The following is a 9765-nucleotide window of genomic DNA, read 5'->3' on the forward strand; positions in this document are numbered from 1 at the left end:
ACGCTCATTCTCCGTCATCCTCTTGTCATCTTTGTCTTCCATCTATCGCTCATCTCTCACAAACTCTTTCTCCTCATTTTTTTCGACATTACCTTCGTTTCATTCTGGCTGAATCGCTCTATACTCCCCACCCCACCCCCCACCTCTCCCTCTCTCGGCTGACTGTGTGTCTCTGGTAGGGGCACACAGCCGGCTCCTGTTTCATGCTCTTAAAGGAGCAGCATGTTTTTCGTTTCACTGAAGGAATATGCTGAGGGATTCTGGGTAACAGCATGCACTCGCTGACCCTGGGAGAGGTTCTGCACAGGCAGTCGCTGTGGAGCAAACATCCCGCCAAACTCACTCTCTCTCTCACACACACACACACACACCCTTAAAACTGCACACTGCCTGGAACTGAACACAAAATTTATAGTTAAGAATATAAATCAGACAAACAGCAGAGCAAAAAAAGTATTGGGAAATTAAAACTATATGACTGTCATTGCATTTGTTAAACTATCACTTTTTACTTCTAACATTTCAAAAGGTGAACAAATATACATTTTAATTTGGAAACAGCTAACAAACACAAAAAGGGCTAGTAGTTTAAAGACTAAAAATACTGTGCGCATGTTAGTCACTCTCAAAATCGATTGTAAGTAACTTTTTAAATTAATATTTATGTGAATGTTTTAAGATGATGCTATCAGATTAAAGAAGATAATCGACTAGTTTACTGTAGATGATACCAATTGATTTAACATCTATCAACATGATCATAAACAAATTTAGATACATTTTTTAATTATTTTCATAATGTTTCCTGAGGTGTACTTATATTGTTAGTATGATTTTTACAACATAAAATGTCATAATTTAGAAATAAAAGGCATTTTTCTATCCTGATTTTAGCCCTCTGTCTTGAATGCTCTGTTTGAAGGGGTGTGTCTGCTGTGAGACGTCAGTATAAACGCACTTTAGTGATTGGCTGACATCTTAGCATCTGAAAGGCGTATTACATGTGGAACCCCTCTCGAATACTTTTACTACGTTTTTTTTACTATTACAGCTGTTGAGATTAACGAATTGTGAAAGTGTTGATTATAGCATTATCTTTAAATCTTTTCCCATTACAAGAAAGGCTGCAGTGATGAGCATTGAGTAGACAGACAAGTCTGTTTATCGCGTGAATGCAGTGATCTCGTCATTGCAGCGCTATTTCTCTCACAAAATGCTTTCATCACAACTACTACCAGCAAACACAATATTGATATGAATACAGTAAGAACTTTGTTGTGTAGCATAACAGCGTCAGGCCTCGATCAGACAGAGCGCGTTTTTCAGGTTTGAAAACACGAGGCGCACCGCACAGCCTTTTTTGGTTGACGTTTTTTAATTTAGAAAATAGCAGTGCGCTACGTAAAAAAAAAAAAATGTTTCTAGGCAACCCCCCAATCAGCTGTGCTGTCAGTCTAATCAAGATAACCGTCAACACAACGGAAGGCCCACCTCTTCATTCATTCGATTGGACAATGGGGAAAAAACGCGATGATGTCGGGCGCTTTTCTGCTCAGAGTTGATATTTTTACAACTTCATGTGTTCAGAGCGCTCCTTCTAAAACGCGAAGCGCAGCAGGTGATTAAAAGGCGAGGCGCCCGGGGCACACAAGCAGCGCGCATAACGCCCGTTTCACACATACTCCGTCTGAAGTGCGTATGCGGTGCGTGTTGCGGTGCGTGTTGCGGTGCGTATGCGGTGCAGGAGCAGCACGCGCTGTTGTGCTTTCATATATGCTGCGTTTGCAGCGCGCAACTGATCCACGGTTGTATACCACAAACACGGCATTTATTCATTATTATTTTCATTTCAAATCCAAAAGTTGTTACTGAACATGGCTTGTCAGAATTGCAATTCTCTTTGTTTACACTTTCATAGATGTCAAGTTTTAACGTAGTACATTTAAACAACGTTTTATTCAATTAATTACTTTATATTTATATAGCCTATATAACTTTATATAGCCTATACTTTAGCTCACACAAGTGGCAAAACATTGAAATATAACTTATAGCCTATAAACATTTTAAATTAGAAACTTACAATAGAAACAGTCGACTCTCGTCTTCTCTTTCGTTTTTAAACCCTTTTAAAAGCAGGTCATAAAGACCTTTGTTTTTCCACCTCCAGGAACGTACGTGCTCTTCATTATTTCAATTTTTTTTAACCTAAATGCCAGGTAAGGTGTCGTTTCCTTGCTTTACCCGAGAAAAAAAAGCCATGTGTTGACTTTGAAACAGAGTATATTTTAAATTACATACATCTGTGGTAAAATTACTAGATTTTCGTGTCAGTACATGTCTATTTTAAAGCGAACAATGTGCTGTCACTTTAATTCCGCAGTGCAGCACAGCAAAAAATAGACTCGGTACGGAAACGATCGCCGGACTGCTGCAGACGCACCGCACCTGGAACGGACTGACGGACAGCATCCGCGCGCAGTGTGAAAGCTGTAATCCGTTAACATGGGTACGGAAAAAAATACGCACCGCATACGCACTGCAAACGGAGTATGTGTGAAACGGGCGTAAGGCTCACTACAAAACAGAAAGCTATTTAAAAAAGGCGCCTCTCTCTGCAAAAACGTGTTCTGTCTGATTTGGGCCTGATTCATTAAAACGGCAGTTTGGGCAAGTGTGCAGAAATACTCGTGACATGTGATTGACAGCTTCGAACATTATAAAGAGAGTGTTCTTTGATCGCTCTCTGTAGTTTAATCGCTATTTAAATAACAGATTTGTTTCATGCTACTAAGAGAAACAATGTGAAGTTGATTGTTTAGTCACTGGCTTGATTCACTGATGCATAAACAGTATTAAACGATTTAGAAAGAAAGTTAATATTTAAGTGTATAATATTAAAGTGAATATTTAGCTACACATCAGAAATCACTGATCACAGATCAGGCATTAATGAACACTGTTACTCACTGTTTGTTGCGGTGCTGTCGAAACCATATCGTAAAAATCTGTTTGTAAAGCCTGTGCTGACATTGCAACTGAATTAAATGTAAAAACTAAACTGAATCCATTTTCTTCAAATTCTCTGGGCGGGCAAAGCAGAGAAAGGGGAGGTAACCTTTCCCCGTATGATGACATATAGGGAAGATTCCAGATTGACCCATCTGGGCTTTCATTTTCTCAAAGGCAGAGCAGGACACCCAGGGCTTGGTTTACACCTATCTCCATTTCTAGCCACTGGGGATCATAGACAGGCAAGGGGAACTCATATTAATGTTAAAAACCTCATAAAGTGAAATTTTCATGTCATGGGACTTTTAAGAAAACAACCAAAAATATACATATACTATATTGCCAAAAGTATTAATACACCCCTCCAAATAATTTAATTCAGGTGTTCCAATCATTTCCATGGGCACACAGGTGTATAAAATCAAGCCCCTAGACATGCAGACTGCTACTACAAACATTTGTGAAAGAATGGGTTGCTCTCAGGAGCTCAGTGAATTCAAGCGTGGTACCAGGATAGGTTGCCACCTGTTCAATAAGTCCTAAGTAGGCTACTACATATTCTATGTTCAACTGTTAGTGGTATTATAACAAAGTGGAAGCAATTGGGAAAAACGAAATGGTAGGCCACGTAAAAATCACACAGTTGTTTTTTCTGGGGTTGGGCTTGGCCCCTTGGTTCCAGTGAAAGGAACCAAGACATTTTGGACAATTTCATGCTCCCAAATTTGTGGGAACAGTTTGGGGATGGCCCCTTCCTGTTCCAACAAGAATGTGGTGAGAAGGAACTTGACTGGCCTGGCACAGAGTCCTGACCTCAACCTGATAGAACACCTTTGGGATGAATTAGAGCGGAGACTGCGAGCCAGGCCTTCTCGTCCAACATTAGTGCTTGACCTCACAAATGCGCTTCTAAAAGAATGGTCAAAAAATCCCATAAACACACTTCCAACCTTGTGGAAAGCCTTTCCAGAAGAGTTGAAGCTGTTATAGCTGCAAAGGGTGGGCCAACTCCATATTAAACCCTACGAATTAAGAATAGGATGTCATTAAAGTTCAAGTGCATGTAAAGGCAGACGTCCAGTGGTGTAGTGTCTGGGCATGCAGGGTATGCACGTGCAAATGGGCCTGGGCCAATAGTGGGCCCGCCCATGGGGAACTTTTTAATTAAAACGAGGGAATTAATTTTTAATTTGTGGCCACAATAAATATATATTTGTATGCATGTCATGTGTAGTAATTTCTTGTTTCTTCATAATGTCTAATTTCTCCATTATTTCTTGTGTGCGTTTATTTTTTTTTGCACCCCACGGCTGCCGTAGAACTACTCCGTAATTTTTTATATGGCGCAGCATCGCCGCGCCATATTAAAAAAAGAAAACACAGCGTGAGAGGTTACTAGCGGCTAGACATCATAATTTCACAGCTGAGTCGGCGATTTTCATCAGTTGCCGATTTGTTCAGAGTGGTCCAGCCACACAAACTTGCAACTGAGGAGAAGAACGCAATATACAAAGGGAAACAGAGGATAGTGGAGAGATACAACAAAGACTTGTCTCCAGCACTTCCACAGCAATTGATCACATTCCGTGCAGCCTTTAAAAGACAAATCTCTAGGATGAAAACAGTTCAAGACCTGGACAGTTTTTTTATTGTTGAGAACAACTCTATCACATTTAGCTTCAGTGACATGCGTACCGTTTTTTCTTTCTTACCATCCCTGTCACTTTTGCTTCAGCAGAGCGCTCATTTTCAAAACTGAAGCGATATGTCGCAAAACATACTATCGGGACTGGCAATTCTTTCCATTGAGAATGTACAAAGCAGTGAATAAAACACCAATGACATTGTGGAAGAATTTGCCGAAAGAAAGGCCCGGAGAATGCAACTATAATGAATGAGTTTTATGTTTTTACATTTTGGGCCGCCATGCCAAGATCAGTATAGTTTATTATTGACATTGGCTGAGCTTGTTTTAGACTTGTTTTTGTTCCGTTCTGGTTGTGAAAAATTGTTGGGTAGAGTGTGTATTTTTATGGTATTGTTTGGTATGGTATGGTATTTTGATACACTACAGTGAATGTCTATAAATGTCTCTTCGATGTACTTGGGGGAGGGGTTAGGGGGGCCTCTTTTTGCATTTGGGCCCGGAATTAATTGCTACACCACTGCAGGCGTCCCAAAACTTTTGGCAACATAGTGTATATTTTATCTTACATCACAATTTGGATGGAAACCACAAGTCATTTTTTATACACAAAATTAACTTTGTTAAATGTGGAAATGGTTTAGTTCATCATTAACTGAAAATATCATGAAATTCTTTTAAATACTGTCAATATCTACATAGGGTCAGTTTTCTTAAATGATTAATAATGGATTTACATAACCTAAAATAGTAAATTACTGTTTGGGAGTAAAAAAAAAGAAAAGAGGTTAATATTTAATACTATATTTATGTGGTATCAATTCCATGTCAATTCATTCAGTCCAGCAGCATGACACCTCACACGTATTAGAAAGGGCAATTTTCAGCGTTAATATTAAAAAGCCAAAGTTTTAACTTTTTTGCGCAAATACTAGTACACAGGAGTCTAACTGTTATCAACCATGTGTGAAAATAACTTGAAAGTGTCCTGCAGTTTGACAGCGGTGTCCCACGCACGCACGCAGATTTATCAATCTTTATTTATTAAATCAATTGAGAGATTACTGTAACATGGAATTTTTTTTAATTCATTTGTCTCACTGGAACATAACAGTAAACTAGGGCAAAAGGTAAATAAACATGGTCTCAAAATATTTTACCATTGATAGTAAAGGTAAACTTTAAACGGCCATCTTCCTGCCAGTGATCCATTCCTCGTTTTCATCTCACGATTGAAACTTCACGCTATGCTGTTGGCCATACCACCCAACCTTAATTGACCTCACTCTCTCCCTCCTCATCTCTGCTCCAGAGGAATTCTGCCGCTGGGCTTTTTAATATTCCCTGTGCTTCAGTGCGGCCCGGCCAAAGCGGGCTGACACTACAGATTAACCACAGACAGAAGGAATGCCGCGGCGCTTTTGTGCCACGTGGAGAGCCGCCAACTAAACGCCTTTGGCCAGGTCGGACTGTAGGAGATCTCAGAAAACAAGGAGAGTGGGAAGAGAAGAGAGCGAAACAGAGAACGCAAAAGGCCAAGTGAGAGTGTGTGTGTGTGTGAGAGAGAGAGAGAGAGAGAGAGAGAGAGAGAGAGAGAGAAAGAGAGAGAGAGAGAGAGAGAGAGAGAGAGAGAGAGAGAGAGAGAGAGAGAGAGAGAGAGAGAGAGAGAGAGAGAGAGAGAGAGAGAGAGAGAGAGAGAGAGAGAGAGAGAGAGAGTAGTGAAGTAAAGATGCTGCAGACAGCGCACAGTCGCCCTGGTCGGGAGGTGTCAGCCTAATTTGTCAGCTGCTTAATGATGTCCTCAAGCTAGCCACAGGAAGATGGCATGGGGAATTTGCTAATAAGCTGCTGGCAAGAGTGAGAACTAATGCCAAATATTGAAAACTCAAACACAGCAACATTTGACATGTCATATTGATTTATCAAAAGCATTTTTGAAATATGCAATATGCTCAGAATAATTCCCTTTTCATGAAAAGTAAAGTTCAGTAAGTTAAAAATTCCCTCAGCCCCCTGCTTATCTGGCCTCTCAGAGACAAGGAGGCATCATGGGAAGACTGCAGAGTGAGACGGCCCATGCAGGGAGGGGCTGGAGACCCAGTGGCGCCAGCAGTAGAGTCTTCAGACACCTGGCATTTTGTTGGTGGTCAGGGTTACCATGGCAACACACCAAGACTTTGCCAGGGCCTCAAAGGCAGTGTTGGACTGCACAGGTGTATGCGTCTATTAGTTTCGTATTTCTGTTTTGTTTAAAACCTCAAATATTTCACAATTCAATTGTCAAAGAAAAAAGTTGTGGTGAGTTGTGGTGCCAAAATGAATTTGGACAGTTATAAATATACAAAAAGTGTATGTGTGAGCATAATTACAGCACAGAATGAAACTAGACAAATTAAATATTAGAAATATAATAAATAAAGAAAATAATGAGGAAAAAAAGCATAGAAGAGAAGCGAGGAATAGGAAACGCACAATAGGAAAAAGCTGTCTTCCGCAGATTAGCACAGTTGTAGGTCTGAGGGACATCGCAAAACTGAAAATCGGATATTGTGGCATTAGAGTAAAGGGTTATGAGAGGTTGATGAAGAGATCGAAGGAATCTAACGGATGAATTTGGGGAAAGTAGAAAGCTGTTCAATCAACTGTTGTACAAAAAGGATTTTAGGCAAATATGAGAAAGAGGGGAAAAAATTAAAATGAGAGGAATATCAAGGGAATGAAAAGCTTGCACCAAAGGGCCAGAGAGAGGGAGATACGGACAACAATCAAACGAAACAAAGATAATTTAGATAAAATCTGAATTGCTGTGCCATTATGAGAGGCATTCTTTTTTAAATGTTATGTTACCATTCATGATACTAGTGACTAATAATCTAGTTTAGTCATAACAAATTCCAATATATATGTTGCAATGTTCCCATGCTATGCTTCATAAAACTACATTCCCCATATCTGCTGTATACAAATACATGAATAATATAAAACAACGATAACAGTTGACAAAAAACACACATAATGTATGTTCTTATAAACTCCAGTGCACATGAATCTTACATATAAAAGTTTTTTTTTTTTCAAGGAACAAACTATAATTGTAGTAAATACACTACCGTTATAAAGTTAGGGGTCGTTAAGATTTTGTCTCTTATGCTAACCAAGGCTGAACCTAGTTTGATCAAGTGAAACCAGAAATATCGTTTAAAAAAAATATTACAATTTAAATTAACTTTTCAATTCATATTTTAAAATGTAATTTATTCCTGTGAAGGCAAAGCTGAAATTCAAAAATCATTCTAATATGTTGATTTGCTGCTCAAGAAACTATTATTACTATCAATATTGAATTCCTTAATTAATAATAAATATAAAATTAAATAAAAATGAATAATACAATTTAAATTTTATTTGAATTAAAATTATATTATTTTTTAATGTAATTAAACATTTCTCTAAAATGTCTTGTACCAAAAGAAAAATGTATCTGTAAATACTGCATAGCCTTGCAAATAAACATAATAGAATATATTATTAATTTGTAGCAAATCATGTTTGTCTTTTACTTTGGAGACATAGAAAACAAACAGATTTACATATGTTCAGATGGGCTGTAACAGGTCTATATAGTTCCATCTCATTTGCAACGAATGGGCATTGCCGTGAAGGAAGGTTTTCATTGCCTCTCTCTCTCTCTCACACACGCACGCACGCACGCACGCACGCACGCACGCACGCACGCACGCACGCACGCACGCACGCACGCACGCACGCACGCACGCACGCACGCACGCACGCACGCACGCACACACACACACACACACACACACACACACACACACACACAGTCATTATCACCACAGCCATTTCACCTCAAACAAATGCAAACATTTGCCACAGCACTAACAAATGTAATTCTGTTTCATCTCCTTGTGTGTTGATCTGTCTCACCCCTTCACCCCTCCTACTGTATCGTCACTCCTCCACTCTTTTAACTATGCTAATCATGATTTTACTATTTCAAATGACCACGCTAAATGGCAGGGCAAAACCTACTTTCCGCAGCAAAATTTCCTTCCTTAGTATTTTTATAGCCTGTTTTAATGACACTATTCCATTTGCTGGATTTCAGTCTCTTATGGTGGTCTCATTAACCGTTGGTGACTAACACTTAGCATATTTAAATGTAATTTGTAGATTTGAAATGGTTGCTATTGCATTGTTACAAAGTATTTCTAATCTTTATCATGCCATGAAGAAACGCTCCAGCAATTTGATTTAAAAATTAATAAATGCATACCTGATAATGGAAAATGTAATAACGCAGAACATACCGTTAGATAGACCTGTGAGAGTTAGGAATTTCGAACCATTGTATGATTTGTGACAACATCACAATTTTCAAAATGTACTTTTCATAATATTATTTGAGGACAGTGTTCAAATTCCATTCAAAAAGGTATAAATCTGCAGAAATTCATGCTTTGTATTAAAAAACCCACACCCACACACACACACACACACACACACACACACACACACACACACACACACACACACACACACACACACACACACACACACACACACACACACACACACACACACACACACACACACACACACACACACACACACACACACACACACACACACACACACACACACACACACACACACACACACACACACACACATATATTATTAATATAATTAAAAACTTTATTTTCGTTTTAATAATGGCAATGCAGGCAAAATAACAAAGCAAGGCATACACAGAAATCCCAAAAAGCGCCAAATTTACAGTCCTTGGGTATATATATGTCCTGCAGTCCTATCCAGTACATTAAACATATGGCCAGAAATGACTAAGTGTCAAGAGAGCACAATGACCTCTGACTTATCCTGAGGCAAAAGCACATAATGTGCACCCCTGCCCACCCACTTCACTCCCATGATGCATCTGAACCAATGACCCCATGTGAAATACTGTGTGAATGCTGAAGATGAATGAATGCCTCAACATACAGTCAGAATACCACATTTACCCGAATACCACTGACAAAGAACAAACATATCAACAAACTTTTTGAAAAAATGTTCATGTTATGCCC

This window comes from Gobio gobio (genome assembly GCF_949357685.1).
Source record: "Gobio gobio genome assembly, chromosome: 4".
In the NCBI taxonomy this organism is placed as follows: Eukaryota; Metazoa; Chordata; class Actinopteri; order Cypriniformes; family Gobionidae; genus Gobio; species Gobio gobio.